At 46.9% G+C, this 25457-nt stretch overlaps 3 non-coding genes across 3 annotated transcripts; all 3 read left to right on the top strand.

Moving 5' to 3' along the window:
* Positions 1–7486: 7486 nt before the first annotated feature.
* trnap-ugg (transfer RNA proline (anticodon UGG)) lies at positions 7487–7558 on the top strand. Its single transcript has one exon. It is a non-coding gene; the product is annotated as a tRNA-Pro (tRNA).
* A 3257-nt stretch (positions 7559–10815) lies between these two features.
* trnap-cgg (transfer RNA proline (anticodon CGG)) lies at positions 10816–10887 on the top strand. The gene has a single exon. It is a non-coding gene; the product is annotated as a tRNA-Pro (tRNA).
* A 1633-nt stretch (positions 10888–12520) lies between these two features.
* Positions 12521–12592, top strand: trnap-cgg (transfer RNA proline (anticodon CGG)). The gene has a single exon. It is a non-coding gene; the product is annotated as a tRNA-Pro (tRNA).
* Positions 12593–25457: the final 12865 nt, after the last annotated feature.

Raw genomic sequence — 25457 nt, 5'->3', positions numbered from 1 at the left:
GAACAACATCTTATGTACAGATGAGACAAAGATCAACTTGTACCAGAATGATGGGAAGAGAAGACTATGGAGAAGGGAAGGAACTGCTCATGATCTGAAGCATACCACCTCATCTGTGAAACATGGTGAAGGTAGTGTTATGGTAAGGGCATGTATGGCTGTCAAGAGAACTGGTTGACTTTTGACAAAAGCAGCAGGATGAATTCTGAAATGTTTAGGGCTATGTTATCTGCTCAGATTCAGCCAAATGATTCAAAACTCATTTAACAGCACTTCACAGTGCAGATGAACAATAATGCGAAAGCAGGTAGAGGAAAGCAACCCCAAGAAGACTACCGTCACCTGCCACGAAACCAGACGGCTTCATGCCCTAGGGCTCGTTCAGGAGTTGAACACAGGACCTCTCGCACACTAAGTGAGAATCATACTCCTAGACCAACGGGCCAACTGAACAAGTGGCTTCACAAAGTTCTCCTCCTCAACAACACACTACATGTCCTCCTCCTCCTCCTCCTCCTCCTCAACAACCACAACAAACTTGCATAATACACATTTGTTTTATAGAAAAACACACAGATGACAGTCTGATTTCCCTTCAGCTGCACAGGCAACAGCATCTGAGGTCAAAAGCCCTCTTGTGCAGAGGAGCCCAAAAGCTGGCTTTTGACAGAGAGCACACTGTTCAGTGACCACTTAATAAGTAGGCCTAATCATTTCTTATTTTTTACAGAATAGGACACAGAAATAACTTATTATTACTTATTTGTTATCTACATTTTACTTTTCATAGTATTTCCAAACGTTTTTTTATCGATGTATGAACAAACACAACCAGTGAGACACACACTATTAGAGATTTTTCGTTTTATTTTCTTTATGAATGTAATGCAAAACAATATAGAGTAACAGTGACAAAAAGTGCCAGGGGTTTATGACAATACAGAAAGCACATTATAGAAAAGACCTGAAAAACACACAAGCACTACATCAGAGATACCACGCATTAAGTCCCTTCCCTGCACTGTAGGCTCCATAGCGCTGCATCACTGCTGCCTCTCGCTAATCTCAAGATGGAGCTGGGGGTAGGTGTTCCATGGCCAGGCTGTCGTTCCCTCTGCCAAGTGTGTACAGGCCAAGATACCTCCATTACTTCAATCACTACATCTTCCGCTGACTTCTATAGGGGGCTGCGTGAACTACTGAAGTAATGCTGTAGAGATAAGTGTCCTTAAACTGGGAAATGGAAATAAAGATTAAGTAAGCATCACTCATTGAAGAAATGCATCACAGTGTCTCTGTCAGCCTGTACAGCAGCGCATGTTTGCCGTAGCCAACATTTATTCAGTGCCAAATTTCCTTGCACAAAGCCATAGCAGATTCTCAAGCCCTCCCATGTTGTTGATTATCTTGTATCCATGTATTAAGAATAATGGTAATGCTTTATTTTAAGTGTCCATTATAAACAATCTATTAACATGTTATGTTATTATTATATGATTAATTTTACAAATTATAAATATATTAGACATTTTTAAACTTTTTTGCTATAATATGTTTTAAGGTATTTAATAACATATTTAATAAAGGGTATAATAACATGACATTTGCACACCGATATCAATCTATTATCATTAACTGCCATGCCAGTTAATTGCTGCTATTATCCATCCATTTTTGAAACCAGTTATCCTGGCGAAGGTCGCCGAGCACTGATCCCGGCAGGCAAAGGGCACAAGGCAGGAATACACCCAGGACGGGACCCCAGTCCATCGCTGGGCAACACACACACACACACACGCAGACACACCCACATACAGGGCAATTTAGAGAAGCCAATTAACCTAACCCACATGTCTTTGGACGGTGGGAGGAAACCCACGTGGACACGGGGAGAACATGCAAACTACATAGTATAGCAAAAATGTTTAAATAAAAATGTCTAATATATGTATAATTTGTAATAATCATATAACAATAACATAATCAATAATTTGTTAATAGATTGTTTATAATGGACACTTGTTAGCATAATAACTAATGTATGTTATCTATCTGTATGTAATGCTGTTGTCCTATAAGTCCTTACATTTGTAAACAGGGATTATTGAAATAACCATTACTTATTTTGTGAAAAAACAGGGAAACAGAAATAAGGAATGAGTAACTATTACTTATTTCTTCATACTACTAGAATCAGAATTCACAGAAAAAGTAATAAACAAGAAAGATAAAAATAAATAACCATTACTTATTTAAAAAAAAAAAAACAGGAACCAGAAATAAATAAGTAAACTTTACTTTACAGTTTATTATTAATATATTGAGGAAACAATGAAAAAAATAACCATTACTTATTTTTTGAAAAATAAGGAATCTACTTCATAGAGGTTCTGAAATCAGCATACTTCTCATGGCAGGAAAGGAAACTGGAAGCCTTTTGACACATTTCTTGACTTTGATTGAAGATTTTCCAGTATTTTAATCAGACCTCCTGCCAGAATATATTCTGCAGTGGGTTTCAGAATGGGCTGCCAAAACTGCGTAATCTCCTCCACCAACCTTTCCTGGTTTTCCTTTGTTTGGTAAAACTGCATTTATGGAAGATACCCTTACAAAAATAAAATATTTAAAAATATATATTATTCTGAAATATGAAATGTATTTTAATGTATTAATATGTTTTATAAATGTGCATACCATTTTATAATATATGGTGAAAATATACTTTTAAATATCAATTGCAGTTTTAGTATGTCACTTGATACAGAAATATGGTCAAATACACTATATTATACAATACAAATATTTCTTAATATAACTTAAGTATATTCAGAATTATATGTAAACTTGTTTTTAATATATCTATAATTATATGCAAATATACTGTAACATCTACACATGTATTTTATACTAAATATATAAAAATGCATACATATATGTCCCCTTATAATATACATTTAGTATACTGCTAAATACACAACAATCTCATATTGCATGTATTGTATACTGTGTATATATTAGACTGCAAAAATGTTGCATTCTAAATATACTGGTAGAATATATTTGGATAAACTTCCAAACACATGTATACATGAAGTGTAACTTATAACATTGGGATACTTCAATACTTTAATAGATTTCACTTGGTACTCACTTGGTGTTCGACCCCCTTTTGCCTTCAGAACTGCCTTAATTCTACATGGCATTGATTCAACAAGGTGCTGAAAGCATTCTTTAGAAATGTTGGCCCATATTGATAGGATAGCATCTTGCAATTGATGGAGATTTGTGGGATGCACATCCAGGGCACGAAGCTCCCGTTCCACCACATCCCAAAGATGCTCTATTGGGTTGAGATCTGGTGACTGTGGGGGCCAGTTTAGTACAGTGAACTCATTGTCATGTTCAAGAAACCAATTTGAAATGATTCGACCTTTGTGACATGGTGCATTATCCTGCTGGAAGTAGCCATCAGAGGATGGGTACATGGTGGTCATAAAGGGATGGACATGGTCAGAAACAATGCTCAGGTAGGCCGTGGCATTTAAAAGATGCCCAATTGGCACTAAGGGGCATAAAGTGTGCCAAGAAAACATCCCCCACACCATTACACCACCACGACCAGCCTGCACAGTGGTAACAAGGCATGATGGATCCATGTTCTCATTCTGTTTAGGGCATGTATTACAGATTCATTCAAAAAGGTCTCACTTTAGATTTGAGGAAACAATATTTACTTGTATCAGCGGTCATTCATTTGTCATTAATAGTTCTTCCAATTTCCGACCTTTTAGTTCCAGAGACCAATGTTTTGGTACCAGCTAAAAAAAACAAAAAACAAATGTACATTAATTGGACAAATATGAAATATATAGTTACATGTAAAATATGGCCCAATATACAACGCTACAATTATTACAATTTACTTGCACTGTAATTACACGGTAACAAGAGTGAATTGACCAAGTAATTTGTGTATAGTTAATTCAATTATTAAATACTAGTATGGATGATGTATGATTACAGAACGAGCTTACATACACTAAACAAGTAGTATGGCTTATTTACATGTAGTGTGTGTTTTTAACTTTACATATTCATGTAAAATGCTGCCAACCTTTGTGATGTTACCGATGACTTTAAACTCACCCCTTCTTAAAGTGTAACCACATGTGGTGATCAGGTGAGGGTCTGCCTCAAGCAGTTACGTGCTTGCCCAGGAGAACATGCAATATTGCCTATTAGCTTGGCTCGTTGCGTTTGTTTGTTCTCTCTCGATGGTTGGCTTCTGGGCTCCTCTGCACAAGGGAGGGCTATCGACCTCAGATACTGTTGCCTGTATAGCTGATGGGAAATCAGACTGTCATCTGTGTGTTTTGTTTTCTTTAAAGAAAATGTGTATTTTACAAGTTCGTTGTTGTTGTTGAGGAGGAGGAGGACATGTAGTGTGTTGCTGAGGAGGAGGAGGACGAAATGTGGTTTGCCGGCTTGTTATGGAGACCTTTGCTGAACGTGTACTCCTCAGCTGCACCAAAGGAGAGGCATTCTTTTCAGTTGTTTGCAGGCCTGCTGAACCATGCTCTCAGTGCTGTCTCACTGGGGATGGCGTTACCGTTCTGGAAAGACTCGTCAGCGCTACAGTCCATGCTATCAGTCAGTGAGCGTAGGTCTCCCGGTATGCCCCAAAGCAGTTACGCGCTTGCCCAGCAGAAACTGCGACACCCTCCGTTAACTTGGCTCGTTGGTCTAGGGGAATGATTCTTGCTGAGGGTGTGAGAGGCCCTGGGTTCAACTCCAGGACGAGCCCACTTGGCCCCACTTTGCAGTCACTGAAGTGTTTGTTCGTTTGCTCTTGAAGGCTGGCTTCTGGGCTCCTCTGCACAAGGGAGGTCTTTAGACCTCAGATACTGTTGGCTGTGTAGGTGATGGGAAATCAGACTGTCATCTGTGTGTTTTGTTTTCTTTAAACAAAATGTGTATTTTACAAGTTCGTTGTTGTTGTTGAGGAGGAGGAGGAGCACGAAATGTGGTTTGCCGGCTTGTTATGGAGACCTTTGTTGAACCTGTACACCTGAGCTGCACCAAAGGAGAGGCATTCTTTTCAGTTGTTTGCGGGCCTGCTGAACCATGCTCTCAGTGCTGTCTCACTGGGGATACGGTTACCGTTCTGGAAAGACATTTCAGCGCTACAGTCCATGCTATCAGTCAGTGAGCGTAGGTCTCCCGGTCTGCCCCAAGCAGTTACGCGCTTGCCCAGCAGAAACTGCGACACCCTCCGTTAACTTGGCTCGTTGGTCTAGGGGAATGATTCTTGCTGAGGGTGTGAGAGGCCCTGGGTTCAACTCCAGGACGAGCCCACTTGGCCCCACTTTGCAGTCACCGAAGTGTTTGTTCGTTTGCTCTTGAAGGCTGGCTTCTGGGCTCCTCTGCACAAGGGAGGTCTTTAGACCTCAGATACTGTTGGCTGTGTAGGTGATGGGAAATCAGACTGTCATCTGTGTGTTTTGTTTTCTTTAAACAAAATGTGTATTTTACAAGTTCGTTGTTGTTGTTGAGGAGGAGGAGGAGCACGAAATGTGGTTTGCCGGCTTGTTATGGAGACCTTTGTTGAACCTGTACACCTGAGCTGCACCAAAGGAGAGGCATTCTTTTCAGTTGTTTGCGGGCCTGCTGAACCATGCTCTCAGTGCTGTCTCACTGGGGATGGCGTTACCGTTCTGGAAAGACTCGTCAGCGCTACAGTCCATTCTATCAGTCAGTGAGCGTAGGGCTCCCGGTCTGCCCCAAGCAGTTACGAGCTTGCCCAGCAGAAACTGTGACACTGTCTGTTAACTTGGCTCGTTGGTCTATGGCTATGATTCTTGCTGAGGGTGTGAGAGGCCCTGGGTTCAACTCCTGGACAAGCCCACTTGGCCCTGCTTTGCAGTCACTGAAGCGTTCGTTCGTTCTCTCTTGATGGTTGGCTTCTGGGCTCCTCTGCACAAGGGAGGTCTTTCGACCTCAGATACTGTTGGCTGTGTAGGTGATGGGAAATCAGACTGTCATCTGTTTGTTTTGTTTTCTTTAAAGAAAATGTGTATTTTACAAGTTCGTTGTTGTTGTTGAGGAGGAGGAGGAGCACGAAATGTGGTTTGCCGGCTTGTTATGGAGACCTTTGTTGAACGTGTACTCCTGAGCTGCACCAAAGGAGAGGCATTCTTTTCAGTTGTTTGCGGGCCTGCTGAACCATGCTCTCAGTGCTGTCTCACTGGGGATGGCGTTACCGTTCTGGAAAGACTCGTCAGCGCTACAGTCCATGCTATCAGTCAGTGAGCGTAGGTCTCCCGGTATGCCCCAAAGCAGTTACGCGCTTGCCCAGCAGAAACTGCGACACCCTCCGTTAACTTGGCTCGTTGGTCTAGGGGAATGATTCTTGCTGAGGGTGTGAGAGGCCCTGGGTTCAACTCCAGGACGAGCCCACTTGGCCCCACTTTGCAGTCACTGAAGTGTTCGTTCGTTTGCTCTTGAAGGCTGGCTTCTGGGCTCCTCTGCACAAGGGAGGTCTTTAGACCTCAGATACTGTTGGCTGTGTAGGTGATGGGAAATCAGACTGTTATCTGTGTGTTTTGTTTTCTTTAAACAAAATGTGTATTTTACAAGTTCGTTGTTGTTGTTGAGGAGGAGGAGGAGCACGAAATGTGGTTTGCCGGCTTGTTATGGAGACCTTTGTTGAACCTGTACACCTGAGCTGCACCAAAGGAGAGGCATTCTTTTCAGTTGTTTGCGGGCCTGCTGAACCATGCTCTCAGTGCTGTCTCACTGGGGATGGCGTTACCGTTCTGGAAAGACTCGTCAGCGCTACAGTCCATGCTATCAGTCAGTGAGCGTAGGTCTCCCGGTCTGCCCCAAGCAGTTACGCGCTTGCCCAGCAGAAACTGCGACACCCTCCGTTAACTTGGCTCGTTGGTCTAGGGGAATGATTCTTGCTGAGGGTGTGAGAGGCCCTGGGTTCAACTCCAGGACGAGCCCACTTGGCCCCACTTTGCAGTCACCGAAGTGTTCGTTCGTTTGCTCTTGAAGGCTGGCTTCTGGGCTCCTCTGCACAAGGGAGGTCTTTAGACCTCAGATACTGTTGGCTGTGTAGGTGATGGGAAATCAGACTGTCATCTGTGTGTTTTGTTTTCTTTAAACAAAATGTGTATTTTACAAGTTCGTTGTTGTTGTTGAGGAGGAGGAGGAGCACGAAATGTGGTTTGCCGGCTTGTTATGGAGACCTTTGTTGAACCTGTACACCTGAGCTGCACCAAAGGAGAGGCATTCTTTTCAGTTGTTTGCGGGCCTGCTGAACCATGCTCTCAGTGCTGTCTCACTGGGGATACGGTTACCGTTCTGGAAAGACATTTCAGCGCTACAGTCCATGCTATCAGTCAGTGAGCGTAGGTCTCCCGGTCTGTCCCAAGCAGTTACGTGCTTGCCCAGCAGAAACTGCAACAACGTCAGTTAACTGGGCTCGTTGGTCTAGGGGTATGATTCTCGCTTTGGGTGCGAGAGGTCCTGGGTTTAACTCCCGGACGAGCCCGCTTGGCCCCACTTTGCAGTCACCGAAGTGTTCGTTCGTTTTCTCTTGATGGTTGGCTTCTGGGCTCCTCTGCACAAGGCAGGTCTTTCAACCTCAGATACTGTTGGCTGTGTAGGTGATGGGAAATCAGACTGTCATCTGTGTGTTTTGTTTTCTTTAAAGAAAATGTGTATTTTACAAGTTCGTTGTTGTTGTTGAGGAGGAGGAGGAGCACGAAATGTGGTTTGCCGGCTTGTTATGGAGACCTTTGTTGAACGTGTACACCTGAGCTGCACCAAAGGAGAGGCATACTTTTCAGTTGTTTGCGGGCCTGCTGAACCATGCTCTCAGTGCTAACTCACTGGGGATGGCGTTACCGTTCTGGAAAGACACGTCAGCGCTACAGTCCATTCTATCAGTCAGTGAGCGTAGGGCTCCCGGTCTGCCCCAAGCAGTTACGAGCTTGCCCAGCAGAAACTGTGACACTGTCTGTTAACTTGGCTCGTTGGTCTATGGCTATGATTCTTGCTGAGGGTGTGAGAGGCCCAGGGTTCAACTCCTGGACAAGCCCACTTGGCCCTGCTTTGCAGTCACTGAAGCGTTCGTTCGTTCTCTCTTGATGGTTGGCTTCTGGGCTCCTCTGCACAAGGGAGGTCTTTCGACCTCAGATACTGTTGGCTGTGTAGGTGATGGGAAATCAGACTGTCATCTGTTTGTTTTGTTTTCTTTAAAGAAAATGTGTATTTTACAAGTTCGTTGTTGTTGTTGAGGAGGAGGAGGAGCACGAAATGTGGTTTGCCGGCTTGTTATGGAGACCTTTGTTGAACGTGTACTCCTGAGCTGCACCAAAGGAGAGGCATTCTTTTCAGTTGTTTGCGGGCCTGCTGAACCATGCTCTCAGTGCTGTCTCACTGGGGATGGCGTTACCGTTCTGGAAAGACTCGTCAGCGCTACAGTCCATGCTATCAGTCAGTGAGCGTAGGTCTCCCGGTATGCCCCAAAGCAGTTACACGCTTGCCCAGCAGAAACTGCGACACCCTACGTTAACTTGGCTCGTTGGTCTAGGGGAATGATTCTTGCTGAGGGTGTGAGAGGCCCTGGGTTCAACTCCAGGACGAGCCCACTTGGCCCCACTTTGCAGTCACTGAAGTGTTCGTTCGTTTGCTCTTGAAGGCTGGCTTCTGGGCTCCTCTGCACAAGGGAGGTCTTTAGACCTCAGATACTGTTGGCTGTGTAGGTGATGGGAAATCAGACTGTCATCTGTGTGTTTTGTTTTCTTTAAACAAAATGTGTATTTTACAAGTTCGTTGTTGTTGTTGAGGAGGAGGAGGAGCACGAAATGTGGTTTGCCGGCTTGTTATGGAGACCTTTGTTGAACGTGTACTCCTGAGCTGCACCAAAGGAGAGGCATTCTTTTCAGTTGTTTGCGGGCCTGCTGAACCATGCTCTCAGTGCTGTCTCACTGGGGATACGGTTACCGTTCTGGAAAGACATTTCAGCGCTACAATCAATGCTATCAGTCAGTGAGCGTAGGTCTCCCGGTCTGCCCCAAGCAGTTACGCGCTTGCCCAGCAGAAACTGTGAGACTGTCTGTTAACTTGGCTCGTTGGTCTAGGGGTATGATTCTCACGTCGGGTGCGAGAGGTCCCGGGTTCAACTCCCGGACGAGCCCGCTTGGCCCTGCTTTGCAGTCACTGAACTGTTCATTCGTTCTCTCTCGATGGTTGGCTTCTGGGCTCCTCTGCACCAGGGAGGTCATTAGACCTCAGATACTGTTGGCTGTGTAGCTGATGGGAAATCAGACTGTCATCTGTGTGTTTTGTTTTCTTTAAAGAAAATGTGTATTTTACAAGTTCGTTGTTGTTGAGGAGGAGGAGGAGGAGCACGAAATGTGGTTTGCCGGCTTGTTATGGAGACCTTTGTTGAACCTGTACACCTGAGCTGCACCAAAGGAGAGGCATTCTTTTCAGTTGTTTGCGGGCCTGCTGAACCATGCTCTCAGTGCTGTCTCACTGGGGATACGGTTACCGTTCTGGAAAGACTCGTCAGCGCTACAGTCCATGCTATCAGTCAGTGAGCGTAGGTCTCCCGGTCTGCCCCAAGCAGTTACGCGCTTGCCCAGCAGAAACTGTGACACTGTCTGTTAACTTGGCTCGTTGGTCTAGGGCTATGATTCTTGCTGAGGGTGTGAGAGGCCCTGGGTTCAACTCCCGGACAAGCCCGCTTGGCCCCGCTTTGCAGTCGCTGAACTGTTCATTCGTTGTCTCTCGACGGTTGGCTTCTGGGCTCCTCTGCACCAGGGAGGTCTTTCAACCTCAGATACTGTTGGCTGTGTAGCTGATGGGAAATCAGACTGTCATCTGTGTGTTTTGTTTTCTTTAAAGAAAATGTGTATTTTACAAGTTTGTTGTTGTTGTTGATGAGGAGGAGGACATGTAGTGTGTTGTTGAGGAGGAGGAGGACGAAATGTGGTTTGCCGACTTGTTATGGAGACCTTTGCTGAACGTGTACTCCTGAGCTGCACCAAAGGAGAGGCATACTTTTCAGTTGTTTGCGGGCCTGCTGAACCATGCTCTCAGTGCTGTCTCACTGGGGATGGGGTTACCGTTCTGGAAAGACTCGTCAGCGCTACAGTCCATGCTATCAGTCAGTGAGCGTAGGTCTCCCGGTCTGCCCCAAGCAGTTACGCGCTTGCCCAGCAGAAACTGCGACACTGTCCGTAAACTTGGCTCGTTGGTCTAGAGGTATGATTCTCGCTTTGGGTTGCGAGAGGTTCCGGGTTCAACTCCCAGACGAGTCCGCTTGGCCCCGCTTCTCAGTCACTGAAGCGTTCTTTTGTTCTCTCTCGATGGTTATCTTCTGCTCTCCTCTGCACAAGGGAGATCTTTTGACCTCAGATACTGTTGGCTGTGTAGGTGATGGGAAATCAGACTGTCATCTGTGTGTTTTGTTTTCTTTAAAGAAAATGTGTGTTTTACAAGTTCGTTGTTGTTGTTGTGGAGGAGGAGGAGCACGAAATGTGGTTTGCCGGCTTGTTATGGAGACCTTTGTTGAACGTGTACACCTGAGCTGCACCAAAGAAGAGGCATTCTTTTCAGTTGTTTGCGGGCCTGCTGAACCATGCTCTCAGTGCTGTCTCACTGGGGATGGCGTTACCGTTCTGGAAAGACACGTCAGCGCTACAATCAATGCTATCAGTCAGTGAGCGTAGGTCTCCCGGTCTGCCCCAAGCAGTTACGCGCTTGCCCAGCAGAAACTGTGAGACTGTCTGTTAACTTGGCTCGTTGGTCTAGGGGTATGATTCTCACTTCGGGTGCGAGAGGTCCCGGGTTCAACTCCCGGACGAGCCCGCTTGGCCCTGCTTTGCAGTCACTGAACTGTTCATTCGTTCTCTCTCGACGGTTGGCTTCTGGGCTCCTCTGCACCAGGGAGGTCTTTAGACCTCAGATACTGTTGGCTGTGTAGCTGATGGGAAATCAGACTGTCATCTGTGTGTTTTGTTTTCTTTAAAGAAAATGTGTATTTTACAAGTTCGTTGTTGTTGTTGATGAGGAGGAGGACATGTAGTATGTTGTTGAGGAGGAGGAGGACGAAATGTGGTTTGCCGACTTGTTATGGAGACCTTTGCTGAACGTGTACTCCTGAGCTGCACCAAAGGAGAGGCATTCTTTTCAGTTGTTTGCGGGCCTGCTGAACCATGCTCTCAGTGCTGTCTCACTGGGGATGGGGTTACCGTTCTGGAAAGACTCGTCAGCGCTACAGTCCATGATATCAGTCAGTGAGCGTAGGTCTCCCGGTCTGCCCCAAGCAGTTACGCGCTTGCCCAGCAGAAACTGCGACACTGTCCGTAAACTTGGCTCGTTGGTCTAGAGGTATGATTATCGCTTTGGGTTGCGAGAGAATCCGGGTTCAACTCCCAGACGAGTCCGCTTGGCCCCGCTTCGCAGTCACTGAAGCGTTCGTTTGTTCTCTCTCGATGGTTATCTTCTGCTCTCCTCTGCACAAGGGAGATCTTTCGACCTCAGATACTGTTGGCTGTGTAGTTGATGGGAAATCAGACTGTCATCTGTGTGTTTTGTTTTCTTTTAAGAAAATGTGTATTTTACAAGTTCGTTGTTGTTGTTGAGGAGGAGGAGGAGCACGAAATGTGGTTTGCCGGCTTGTTATGGAGACCTTTGTTGAACGTGTACACCTGAGCTGCACCAAAGGAGAGGCATTCTTTTCAGTTGTTTGCGGGCCTGCTGAACCATGCTCTCAGTGCTGTCTCACTGGGGATGGCGTTACCGTTCTGGAAAGACACGTCAGCGCTACAATCCATGCTATCAGTCAGTGAGCGTAGGTCTCCCGGTCTGCCCCAAGCAGTTACGCGCTTGCCCAGCAGAAACTGTGAGACTGTCTGTTAACTTGGCTCGTTGGTCTAGGGGTATGATTCTCACTTCGGGTCCGAGAGGTCCTGGGTTCAACTCCCGGACGAGCCCGCTTGGCCCCGCTTTGCAGTTACTGAACTGTTCATTCGTTCTCTCTCGACGGTTGGCTTCTGGGCTCCTCTGCACCAGGGAGGTCTTTCAACCTCAGATACTGTTGGCTGTGTAGCTGATGGGAAATCAGACTGTCATCTGTGTGTTTTGTTTTCTTTTAAGAAAATGTGTATTTTACAAGTTCGTTGTTGTTGTTGATGAGGAGGAGGACATGTAGTGTGTTGTTGAGAAGGAGGAGGACGAAATGTGGTTTGCCGGCTTGTTATGGAGACCTTTGCTGAACGTGTACTCCTGAGCTGCACCAAAGGAGAGGCATTCTTTTCAGTTGTTTGCGGGCCTGCTGAACCATGCTCTCAGTGCTGTCTCACTGGGGATGGGGTTACCGTTCTGGAAAGACTCGTCAGCGCTACAGTCCATGCTATCAGTCAGTGAGCGTAGGTCTCCCGGTCTGCCCCAAGCAGTTACGCGCTTGCCCAGCAGAAACTGCGACACTGTCTGTTAACTTGGCTCGTTGGTCTAGTGGTATGATTCTCGCTTCGGGTGTGAGAGGTCCCGGGTTCAACTCCCGGACGAGCCCGCATGGCCCCGCTTCGCGGTCACTGAAGCGTTCGTTTTTTTGGCTCACGTGCTGAAAGGACCAGGGAGGGCGCCATCCTTGACCCGTTTCAAACGGGGCAAAAAGGAGCACCCACTGTTGTCAGAAGTGGGATTCGAACCCACGTCTCCAGGGGAGACTGCGACCTGAACGCAGCGCCTTAGACCGCTCGGCCATCATGACTGCCCGGCGGTGCCCTAGCTCAGCGGGTCGCGGTCCAGGACTGCTTTCCGGAGCCTGAGCTGACCGAAGGACACTAACAAGGTGGAATAAAGCAGGCAGGGGAGTCAGCGATGCTGCCCTCGCCTTGCCCTGAGACATTCAGAATCGGAAAGGGGCGTGGCGAAAGATGTGGGGGCGGAGAAGGTGGGAGGCGGCAAGCCCGGCTCCTCGTTAGTATAGTGGTGAGTATCCCCGCCGGTGACGCGGGATTGCCTGTCATTGGGGGAGCGATAGCAAGCAAGAGAGTTAGATATCGAGAGTCATAGATAGATAGATAGATAGATGGATGGATGGATGGACGGCAAGGCAAGCATCTGATTGACAGAGGTCCGTGATCTGCTGTTATGCTACTATGCTACTGACCATTGGGGGAGCGATAGCAAGCAAGAGAGTTAGATATCGAGAGGCATAGATAGATAGATAGATAGATGGATGGATGGACGGCAAGGCAAGCATCTGATTGACAGTGGTCCATGATATGCTGTTATGCTACTATGCTACTGACCATTGGGGGAGTGATTGCAAGCAAGAGAGTTAGATATCGAGAGTCATAGCTAGATAGATAGATGGATGGATGGACGGCAAGGCAAGCATCTGATTGACAGTGGTCCGTGATCTGCTGTTATGCTACTATGCTACTGACCATTGGGGGAGCGATAGCAAGCAAGAGAGTTAGATATCGAGAGTCATAGCTAGATAGATAGATGGATGGATGGACGGCAAGGCAAGCATCTGATTGACAGTGGTCCGTGATCTGCTGTTATGCTACTATCGGCAGCAGCAGCTGCAGTCTTGGTGCCGTCAACCTTACGTTTACACCTCTGTGTGCTTCCTTTGTTGCAGCCTGCATCCAGATTTTGTTTTGTTTTGTTTTGTTTTGTTTTGTTTTGTTCCTCACGCCTGAGTGTAGAGTCATAGCTAGCTAACTAGCAAGCGAGAGTTAGATATCGAGAGTCATTGATAGATAGATAGATAGATAGATAGATAGATAGATAGATAGATAGATAGATAGATAGATAGATAGATAGATAGATAGATAGATAGATAGATAGATGGATGGATGGATGGCAAGGCAAGCATCTGATTGACAGTGGTCCGTGATCTGCTGTTCTGCTACTATTGGCAGCATCTTGGCTTAGTTGGTTAAAGTGCCTGTTTAGCAAACAGGAGATCCTGGGTTTGAATCCCAGCAGTGCCTTAGGTGGGCTTTATGTGCACCTTGTGAAGCTTGTGCTTTCTATTTGTTGTGTTATGAGTGTGTATTGTGGTGACCACTATCCCCTGCTGGTGCTGTTGTGCATACATGGTTCTGGGTGAGGATGTGGTGGACTACAGATGACCTAATTTATGGAACGGATATAATAGGAGAAAGGGAAGAGGAACAGGAGAAATGAGACGGCATGGTGGGGGAATACTTCAACCGTGGATTCATTGCACAAAAGACTGTTAAATTAATCTTTCGCCCACTTTGGAAGTGTTGACCATAATGGACATGTTATAATCAACACTTCCATGATTTCCACGGCACCTCAGCGTCGGGTGTGATATGAACTGGTAAAGGACTGGGGGAACTTCATTGTGGACTTTGTATCACCACCATTTGTAATAGTGTCTGATTTGTTATGACTTTTGTTGTCCTTCCTTTTTCATGATCTTTTTGCTCATCTTAAATGTGCTGTAATTTATTCCAAATACATTTCATTGTGCTAGGATACACACATTTGTATCAGTTGTTTGAGTTGTTTGCTGTCACATTATTCGTTGTGTGCAGGTTGGGAGGGGCTGTTAAATATCCCACCCAAACTGTTACATCAACCCTTAGTTTTAGCAAGATAGGCTAATAGTAAAGCCATTGGAGGACGTTATGAAGCTGAAAGCCAACAGGACAGATGACAGTTTTTAAAGAAGAACCAAAACCCAAAGGACATCCCTGCGTGGACTACGCGCACCTAACGGCCGATGTCGAATTCCCATTGCCACCCGCGGGACAAGCTCACCAGGAAGCTTGTTGCTCCCATCAACCTTACGTGTACACCTCTGTGTGCTTCCTTTGTTGCAGCCTGGATCCACACTTTGTTTTGTTTTGTTTTGTTTTGCTCCTTACCCCTGAGTGTAGGCACTGGGGAACAGGGGAGTACTAGCGCTGTGGCTTAGTTGGTCAAAGCACCTATCTTGTAAACAGGAAACTCTGGGTTTGAATCCCAGCAGTGCCTTGGTTTATGTTGATCTAGGCAATGTAAGGGAAGCTTCTAAAACCTCCTTAGACTTTAGCAAGATGGCCGTCCGCAGCAAGCAGCATAAGGTTACTGTGGCTGAAGGAAAGCCGCAGTCTGGCAAGCTGACCGCCCGAAGTAGAAATAATAACAGGGGGTGGGGGGAAAAGGGGGCCCTCCCTGGGTGGATTCTAAAGGTCAACAGCTAATCGATTACACCACAGAGACAGACAAAGGTGTTCCTGCTGACACGTTTGAAGAAGGGCAAAAGGAACACTGGATATGTCAGAAGTGGGACTTGAACTCCAGAGGAGACTGCAACATGAACGCAGCCTCTTAGACTGCTCGGACATCCTGACCACTCGGCAGGGTACTAGGAATGCGAGTAGTGGTCCAGGATTGCCTTCCGCAGCCTGAGCTGACCGAAGGACACTCACAAGGTGGAATAAAGTAGGCAGGTGAGGCAGGGATGCTGCCCTCACCTTGCTCTGACGAATTTAGAACCGTAAAAGGACGTGGCGGAAGATGTGGGGGCAGCAGGGGCACCAGGGGCAGCTCCTCATTAGTATAGTGGTGAGTATGTCTACCTGTCTTGCGGGAGACCGGGGATTGATTCCGGGGAGTGGTGGGGGAAGCCTACACAAAGGACTTGAGAACAAGAAAGAGAAAGGTGTGCAAACTGATGTCACACTGTGCAGCGTTAATTAGCAACAGGAAGTACTTGATGGCAATGATAACGTGGAGCACTCTCCACTGCAGATCCCAAGCTCTCTTTTCAGCAGTGGCTGATACACACTGTGCCATACTGGCTCCCCCTTCCCCTCCTCCCCCCCAGCCTGTCCCTCCAGGGCATGTCAGTTAGCAGCAAGAGCTGCGTTTGGTGCCGGGCCTTCACACAGGCCCCATCCAGGGACAACTCCTGCGGACCCCTCCTCAACAGGGTCCCTGAGAGGCCTCCATCATACCTCAGGGAAGGGGGAAACCAGCAAATTGGGGAACTTGAACAGGGGCTCTGGGGTCTGGAGCTGGAGGAAACACTCCCTCAGCAGCAGTTTCCCTTCAGAAGGCAGGGTGGCACCGGCCTCGGCCGAGCAGAATACCTGTCCAGCGCAGGGAGCGCACACCCATTTTCCCTTCCAGGCTGTCCACAATCCTCCAGCCAGCAGATCATGCAGCTGGAACACCCCGGTCCAGATGATGGGCATCTGGAGCAGCCAGTGCAGGATGAGGGAGCTGTACACATGTCAGGCTGTGAGCAGCTGCCAGGCCCTCAACACACTGCGGTAGAACCCAGGAAGGTTGCCTGCTGCCAGCCTGCTAATGTCCATCAGGGACATTGCACTGTCCACCTGCAGCGTCCCCACATGACGGAGCAAGGTCCACGTAAGCGGCCTCCAGGACAGGAGGCTCGGCCCGTAGACCAGCTTCTGCAGGAACTGCAGATGGAAAGCAGCCATCCTGTACTCCACGTCCACCAGCCCTTGCCCCCCCTCCTCACGGGGCAGGTATAGTACCCCCTTTCACAGCCAGTGCAGACCAGTCCAGAAGAAGACCGCTGAGGGAGCAGCCAGCGCCATCGCCCGAGCCTCCCCCGCAGCCCCTCCGGCATCCCCTCCCAGTTCCTCTGCTCCATGGCCTTATCCCCCATGTGCACCCCCAAGTACTTGAGACCACCTCTGCACCACTGTAATCCTCCAGGGAGTTGCAGGCCTCCCTGTCCCCCCAACTCCCCCAGCAGCAACCCCGTGCTCTTGGACCAGTTCACTTTGGTTTAAGTCCCAGAGCGAGGTGCTGATTCTGTCCACATCCCCCTCGCACCCCACCAGCACCACCACATCATCAGCGTAGGCAGAGAAGCGGAAGGGTGTCGGGCAGCGAGGGACATAAAGCCCCCCCACCACTCTGTGCAGCTCCTGCTGCAAGGGCTCAATGGCCATGGAGTGGAGCATCCCAACATGGGGCAGCCCTGCCAGATTCCCCTGTACACCTTGAAGGGGGCGCTCAAGCCAACATTGATTTTCAATATGTTTTGAGTGTCACCATAGAGCACCCTGGTCATGGCTATGAAAACAGGGCTGAACCCAAAAGCCTCCATCATCCGCCACAGGTACTGGTGCTCAACCCGGTCAAAAGCCTTTTCCTGGTCCAGCGCAATGAGACCAGTCTTTAACCCCAACAGCCTGGAGACCTCCATGATGTGCCTAATGAACAGGATGTTGTCCTGTATGGACCTACCAGGCACACCGTAGGACTGGTCAGGGTGGATCAGATGGATCAGGCCATCACTCTGGAGAGGAGCTTCAGTTCTAGCACAGTTCATCCTTCTTGGGCAACAGTGCCACGAGGGCACGCCTGCAGCTCACTTGCAGCGCCCCTTGCTGGATGCTCTCCTGCATCACTGCCAGCAGGTCAGTCCCCAGCAGACCCCAGAAGGTGCTATAAAACTCAACTGGCAGTCCATCAATGCCCTGGGCCTTCCTTGTACTCAACCCATGAAGAGCAGCAGTAAGCTCCTGCAGGGTGAGCTCCCCCTCCAGCCCAGCCTGCTTCTCCTCCGGCACCTGCGGCAGGTCTCCAAGGAGATGCTGCATGTTGGTCTGAGGCTCATCCACCTCACTGGAGTACAGTGTAAATCTGATCAAGCCTGGATAGGGAGAGAGTGTCCTCCCGCACCTCCAACCAGCTATACTGCCTTTCTGCCCCATACAAACTCCTCCACACATCCTGCAGGTCATGCCTCTCCTGCAGCCCCCTCATCTCCCTGGCAGACTGGGAGTGCGGCTCAGTGTGGTTCCTGTCAAGTTTGTCATGCAGGGTGCAATTAAAATCAATAATTGTCATTGTCAAGCTGTTTTAAACCCCCCGCTCTCTCCCTGCCATTTGTTGGTGCATATACATTTATAAAAACAAACAATCGTCTCTCAACTACTGCTCTGACAACAAGCAGGCGTCCTTCCACCACCTCAGTCATTAAAACAGAAACTAATCTAAAATGCCCTGAAAATAAAACTGTAACTCCTGCACTCTGTCTTGACCCATGACTAAAACAAATCTCGCCTTTCCAATTCCTGACCCACTCCCCCTCTAGCGTGCTCTGTGTGCATCTGCATCTAAAAAGATCACGGACAGGCATTTCTGCTTGACATACTAAAACACAGCCGCTCTCTTTAACGCATCCATTCATACTTTAATTGTGTCCATTATAGAAGTAGAGTGAGTAACACACACAAAGAAAACAGACAGCAGAAAAAAATAAGTCAAGCACCCCCGTCCATCATTTTAAGTAGGTTTAGCAGACGCTTTTAATCCTATATCCTTCTTGATCTGTAAAGCGATCTTCTCCCTGTCCCTTCCTCATCGGGATACACCTGCTTCTCCACATCCCCCGCTATGGACTAGTTATCCATTGAAGTCTCCCCATGCAGGTTTGAATCCTGCTGACTATGACGCCAAAGAATAGTGCCAGCCCCCCTATGGCTTGTTGGCCCCCATTCGTAAAATCTGTTTCTCTCACACATTTTTTTGCAATCTCTCTCTCTCGCTCTATGACTTTATAATATATAAATCTACATATAGAGATTGGAATCTATTGGAATTATTGTGTTGCTCTTGCTCTTCCTCCTTTCTCTGGTCATTGGGGTGACATTTCTTTCTTGTTCCCAAGTCCTTTGTGTAGGCTTCCCCCCCTAGGTGGGGGAAGCAAAACCAGAGAAGGAGCCTGCTATCGGGAAATCAAACCCCAGTCTCCCGCATGACAGGCAGGGATACTCAACGCTATTCTAATGAGGAGCTGCCCTTGCAGCCCCCATATCTTCCGCCACGTCTTTTTCCAGTTCTAAAAGTTGAGGGCAGCATCGCTGCCTCCCCTGCCTGCTTTATTCCACATTGTGAGTGTCCTTCAGTCAGCTCAAGCTCCGGAAGGCAGTCCTTGACTGCTATTTATTTTGCTAGCACCCTCCCGGGTGGTCAGGATGGCCAAGTGGTCGAAGGTGCTGTGGTTAGGTTGTAGTTTCCCCTAGAGGCATGGGTTTGATTCCTGCTTTTGACATAGCCAGTGCTCCTTTATCTTGGAATTGGGTTTCTCTTCACCACCTGAAGGAGGACATGGAGTAGACTTTGCAGAGATTGGCATTTGTCTTTTTTTGTTTCAGCAGAGGCAGTGTGGCGGCGACCCAGAATCCTTTGGAGTTCCTGATCCAGCGGTGTTCCGGTTCCGGTGCGAGGGAGGCCCAGCTGAGGATGAACCATCTGAAGGTCCTGCCTGGACCAGTGGGACCGAAGAGCAGGGAGGACCTCGACCGACGACCAGGCTTCATGAAGGCAGCACCCCACGGGAGCCCAGGACCAGGTCTCAGCGGGAAGCAGCGCAGCCCACTGGAGCAGTGACTCCAGTCAGACCTTTTCACTGACATCAATCCACTGGAACCTCCACCACCAGCAGGAGACCTACCTCTAGTTTTCTGTTCCTTTGTTTAGTTTAGGAGACAAGCGGATGTCAAGACTCCAGTTCAGCAGGGAGGTCCTACAAAAAGGTATGGGCTTTGCTGGTGAAGCTGCCGCATAAAGACAAAGACTTCTTCGAGGTAAGCTTTGTCAACCATGATTTGCTAGAGGAGTGCTACAGCGTGTATAGAAGGGAGAAATACAGGGAGCTGGCGGGTTTTGCGATGATAATCCTGTCGGATATTTGCTATAGAATAGTGACTGTGCAATTTTTCTGTGAGATGGTCTCAGGCAAGGACGTGAAGATCTGGCTTGCGAGGTTCAGTGAGCTCTCCACTCGAATAGTTGGATGTTTGATGTGGACGGAGTGTGGGGGGAACGTGGCAGTGCCGGATTCGATTGAGGCGGAGCGTGGAGAATCCAGAGAAGGTCTGCCACCTCCCCAATACTATACAGATCAGAGAAGCTAGGGGGCTGGTCTACTATGACGGGATGCCAAAACTCTGCAGGCGGTGTCAGGGCCGAGACCCCGTTGTTGCCCAGTGCACGTGTAAGTGTAGAGGAGGTCACCAGACACACGCCTGCAGAGAAAAGTTACTCTACTACCTCTGCAGCTGTGGGGGCCATATCTATAAGAACTGCCTCCAGTCGTACACAAATAGAGTTGGGTCTCCCTTCTCACGATTCCATTCTGGACCCTGAGCCGGAACATGAGGGAGGCCCGGCGCGGGAGGAGGAGGGAGAGGGAGAAGAAGAACAGATATATGACCTGGCTCCAGAACCTCCCCCTACCCCAAAGGAACCACTTAAGAGAAAGGGGGAACAGTCAGAAGGGGGGGGTTGGGTGAAGGTGAGCAATAAAAAGAGAAAAGTGGTGGACAGAGAGGAGAAATCTGCCAAGAACCCGAATAATGTCTCCTCTCTGGAGGCAGCCCAAGATAGTCGAGCTCCCCCCGGCCCACCCCTCGCTGGAGCCGAGGCAGAAGTTCCACTCCCTCCTCCAGCAAAAACGGAACATCGGGCCCTGCCTTGGTGGACCAGCCCCCTGAAAACCGCTGAAAAGAAAACCAGACCCACCGCTCCTCCATGTGTGAGAGTGGAGAGCAGAGCCTCGGGAACCGGGTCGAAAGATAGTGTAGGTGAGACCGTCTTGCAGAAGAGAGCCAGCCCTCCCTCCAGCTGCGACAGGCAGGTGAGAAAGAAAGCCCTGGAACCGTTGTAGCTGGAGGGTGAATTAGATCAGGTGCTGGCTCGTATAGAAAGAAAGGCAAAGGACAGGAATATCGGCGCCACACAGGTGTCGAAACCGCCAGCACAGAAGGGTGCCTCCTCTAGCCACCTCGGAGAAGGGGGATAGAGGAGCAGCAGGGCCACGGTCTCACCCAGGGGTCCCTGCTTTTTATTATTATTATTATTATTATTATTATTATTATTATTATTATTATTTTTGTCATTTAGCTGACACTCTTATCCAGGGCGACTTACATTTGTACCCATTTATACAGCTGGGCATTTTACTGGAGCAATCTAAGTGAAGTACCTTGCTCAAGGGTACAACTGCACTGCCCCACCCAGGATTCGATGTTAGGGGCCAAAGCCTCCATGACAGAGGAGGAGTTGGCCAGACGGCCAAAGGAGAGGAAGAGAGAGGGGAAGAGATACCCCAACTACCCCATCCCTCTTGTTAAGAAGATCAAAGGTGGTGAGGGGGGGGGTAAAAGGCACTCCTCCTCCTAATAAGTCTGGTCCAGGGGTCCTTGGGCCCCCACCTCAGGGCTGCTCCTCAGGAGCAGAGTCCGACCTGACACGCTGGTCTCAGGAGTACAGACATGAGTGAAGCTTCCCATGTGCACCCAGACTGGTTCTCTGTCTCTCTCTCTCTCTGCAGGTCTGTGAGGAGCCGAGGCACCGGCGCCTAGGCACCATCCACACAGATTGAGGGTGCCGGCGAGGCAACAATGGCCTGCGGAGAGGAGTTAGCACAGCAGAGACAGGAACCGGTCCGGAGTGGAGCATCAGCACTGGGAAGCATAGAAAGAACATCTCTATCAGGACTGTGAGGGCCTCCTCTGCAGGATTGTTGATTTTAATTTTATAAAGACTGATTATGGTCTTTGTTTTAAATGGTTTTAAATCACAGGGTTTTGAGTTTTTTTTTATGTTTATGGTTTGTCTGATGTGCTGACTGTTTTTAAAATTAGAAAAATATGTATTAGACTGTTTTGTATTGCTTTAGAAACATGTTTTGTTCTTTATTTTGTCTAATGCATCTACCGTTTTAAAACAACACATCAGATGTTTTTTTTTCATTATAGTTATTTTGGCAGTTTGCCATATTTAATACAAATTGTTTTGATATCTAACACACTTTTGAATTCACTTGTTCTGTTTAAAACTTTTAAGGATTTTAAAAGTTTCAGAAATGATTTTAGAATTGTTTTTTAAAAACAGTTTTTAATCAGGAGTATTAAAACTTTGTATGTTTAATTTTCGTAATGTAAAATACTCAAACAATAAAAACAGTGCTCCTTTTGCCCTTTTTGAAATGAGTCATGGTTGGTGCCTCCCTGGTCTGTTCCGCACGTGATCCAAAAAGGTCTCAAAGACCAACTGCGCCGACTTTGGCTGATATTAGGGGAAATCATTCAGATGGCTTCTGGAAAATGATGTCGGTTACACCATGTACCTGATCACAAATGTACAGGAGGAAACAGCTAAAGGTTTCCTTCTTCACAAGGACACAGTAAGGACAGTTTAATGTCATTCATTGATTATGCACTGAGCCACAACAAAATTGAGGATCTTCTGAAATTTGAAACGCACAAGAAAGATGTGCCAATGGGACCTGAGAAATCTGAAGATGACAATCTTGTTGGATTTGGGGTGCGCGCTGAAGACACCTGGAGAGAGATTTCGATAAAGCGAAGCTGATGGTTATGCTGCATTTATTCTCAGCAGAAAATGTGTACCGGGGACAAAAATGCATAAGCTACAAAGTTACTTGCAGAGGAAAAGGGATCATTTTTCTAGAGCTACCTCAACAGTGTCTGTGCTACTTGGGGCTGTTTCTGTTCCCTCGATGGTGTCTGTGCCCCCTCGAGCTGTTTCTGTTCCCTCAACAGTGTCTGTGCCTCCCCCACAAGAACCAGGCATGTAATTACTTCACTACTTCAAGTAGTAACGAATGTCATGAAGTTAAAAACAAAAATTAAATACTTAAATATTTTCTATTTACTAGATATACACCAATCAGCCATAACATTATGACCACCTGCCTAATATTGTGTAGGTCCCCCTTTTTCCACCAAAACAGCCCTGACCTGTCGAGGCATGGACTCCTGTAAATCCAGTAAGTTGCAAGGTGGGGCCTCCATGGATCAGATTTGTTTGTCCAGCACATACCACAGATGCTCGATTTGATTGAGATCTGGGGAATTTGGAGGCCAAGTCAACACCCTGAACTCGTGATTCATCAGACCAGGCCACCTTTTTCCATTGCTCCGTGGTCCAGTTCTGATGCTCACGTGCCCATTGTAGACACTTTCGGCAGTAGACAGGGGTCAGCATGGGCACCCTGACTAGTCTGCGGCTACGCAGCCCCATACGCAACAAACTGTGATGCACTGTGTGTTCCGACACCTTTCTATCAGAACCAGCATTAACTTTTTCTGTTGGATCGGACCACACGGGCCAGCCTTCGCTCCCCACGTGCATCAATGAGCCTTGGCCGACCCATGACCCTGTCGCCGGTTCACTGCTTTTCCTTCCTAGGACCACTTTTGATAGATACTGACCACTGCAAACCGGGAACACCCGAGCTGCAGTTTTGGAGATGCTCTGACCCAGTCGTATAGCCATCACAATTTGGCCCATGTCAAAGTCACTCAGATCCTTACGCTTGCCCATTTTTCCTGCTTCTAACACATCAACTTTGAGGACAAAATGTTCACTTGCTGCCTAATATATCCCACCCACTGACAGGTGCCATGATAACGAGATTATCAGTGTTATTCACTTCACCTGTCAGTGGTCATGAATACCTGGAAAAGGTAATGATAGATATATCACCATCTAAATTTACTGCACAAGCTTGTAAGTAAACGTTTATTATGTTATTTTGATTTTGAAACTAGTCAAAAGTGAAACAAGTTATCTATGTTCATTTCACACAGAAATTATCTTATTAGTGAATAAGGTGGCACAACCAAAGATAAAAACTTTAAACATGGAATATTGTTATTGCCATACTAATACTAACACTAACAATTAATCTGCTTCACAGTAAGAATATGAATAAACTTTTTTTTATACATTCAGAACGATCTAATTCTACAGTATCAAGACCACCTGGAGGTGACACTACCAACAAGGATGTATGCCAGTCAGATTGTAAATATGTATTACTTGCATAATCTTAATAAACATAACTTTCATTTGAAACATTTCTTTGTTTTTAAAACATAAGTCCACCTGTAAAGCCTACATCACCACTGTTATCAATGGTGTCAGAAGTGGCTCCATCTGGTCAAGCACAAGGTATGCTACTTACATTTCATTGATAAGTGTACTGAAATCACCATTATGTGCACATGCATACAAATACACAATTCATTGCTTTTGTTGTTTCACAAACCTAAGTTTTTGTCTGTACTGTCACTATATACATGTTTTTCTTAATCTTTTACACTAAATAATTACCAGTTTAGAAAAAAATTAAACACTATAAAAAGATACTGATATTTGATATTTTATGCAGGTACAGAGTCTGTGACTGTGAGTGCCATTGCCAGCGCACCATTACAGAAAATAGTTGTGTACTGTGCAAGCTTTGTGGTCTGGACTAAAAATTATTCATATATTTTGCCTAAAGGTACACCCCTACCACCTACTTCCATACAAGTGTCATCATTTGCTTCTCCTCACACAATTAGTTTTGATAAAGGAATCAAGGGTTGGAGATGTTCTCAAGAGTGGAAGGTGTGGATGAAGACAGAATTAGAAGCCTTGGGACTGTGGCCTGGATCGCGTCCTGTATGTCTCCCAATGAACAGTGTTTCGCTGTTTTGACCAAAGTATTTTCAGCTCCACCTATTCTTTATTTGGAAACCTGAGGATAGTACCATTATGAGCATGTTGAAAAACAATTTCACACTTCGCTGCTTACATGGATGTTCTCAGCCACTGATAGTCTCATCTGGGGTGGGAAGACCCAGAGTGATTGTTGGCATCAGTGGTCAATATTATATATTTACATCCAGACTGTGCTGTAAAGCATGAAAAAAGCACTGGTTTGCTGACAATCCACAATGGCTGGAAAAACTTTCTCTGAGGTATACCAACATTTTACTGATTGTCTGATACAGAAGCATCAATGTCAAGAGTCAGTCATCAACAAGTTTACACAGGGCACATTTGGGCAAGTAATGAGATCTGACCACACCAGGAAAGTTGCCAGAAAAATTAAGTTGACATCTGACACCATGTCATCCTACGCTGTTATGAATGAGAATTGGATGATCCTTTCCTGGGTGATGGTGCAGTTGGAATGCAGATTAGCGAACAGATATGAAGGTGCTGGTGTAGAAAAGGCCCAATACCAGTGGGTAGATAGGTGAGTATCTTTTAAACAATGGTATATATATATCTGTGTATATATTCTTAAACTATTACTTTTTTCAATTGTCTTATTAAATTTGTGAGAGATAGAAACATTATCCCCATTACTCAGGTCATACCAGGCAGGTCACCTTTATAAAAAAAGTTAAAATAACGAATTGATATCTGACTAACGGCCGGATTAGCAAGGTCCCCCTGCTCAAGAAAGCACATGTACAGGCCCGTCTGAAGTTTGCCAATGAACATCTGAATGATTCAGAGGAGAACTGTGTGAAAGTGTTGTGGTCAGATGAGACCAAAATTGAGCTCTTTGGCATCAACTCAATTTGCTATGTTTGGAGGAGGAGGAATGA

Source organism: Amia ocellicauda, chromosome 2 (genome assembly GCF_036373705.1).
Source record: "Amia ocellicauda isolate fAmiCal2 chromosome 2, fAmiCal2.hap1, whole genome shotgun sequence".
NCBI lineage: Eukaryota > Metazoa > Chordata > Actinopteri > Amiiformes > Amiidae > Amia > Amia ocellicauda.
This window is presented reverse-complemented; position numbering and strand designations above follow the sequence as displayed.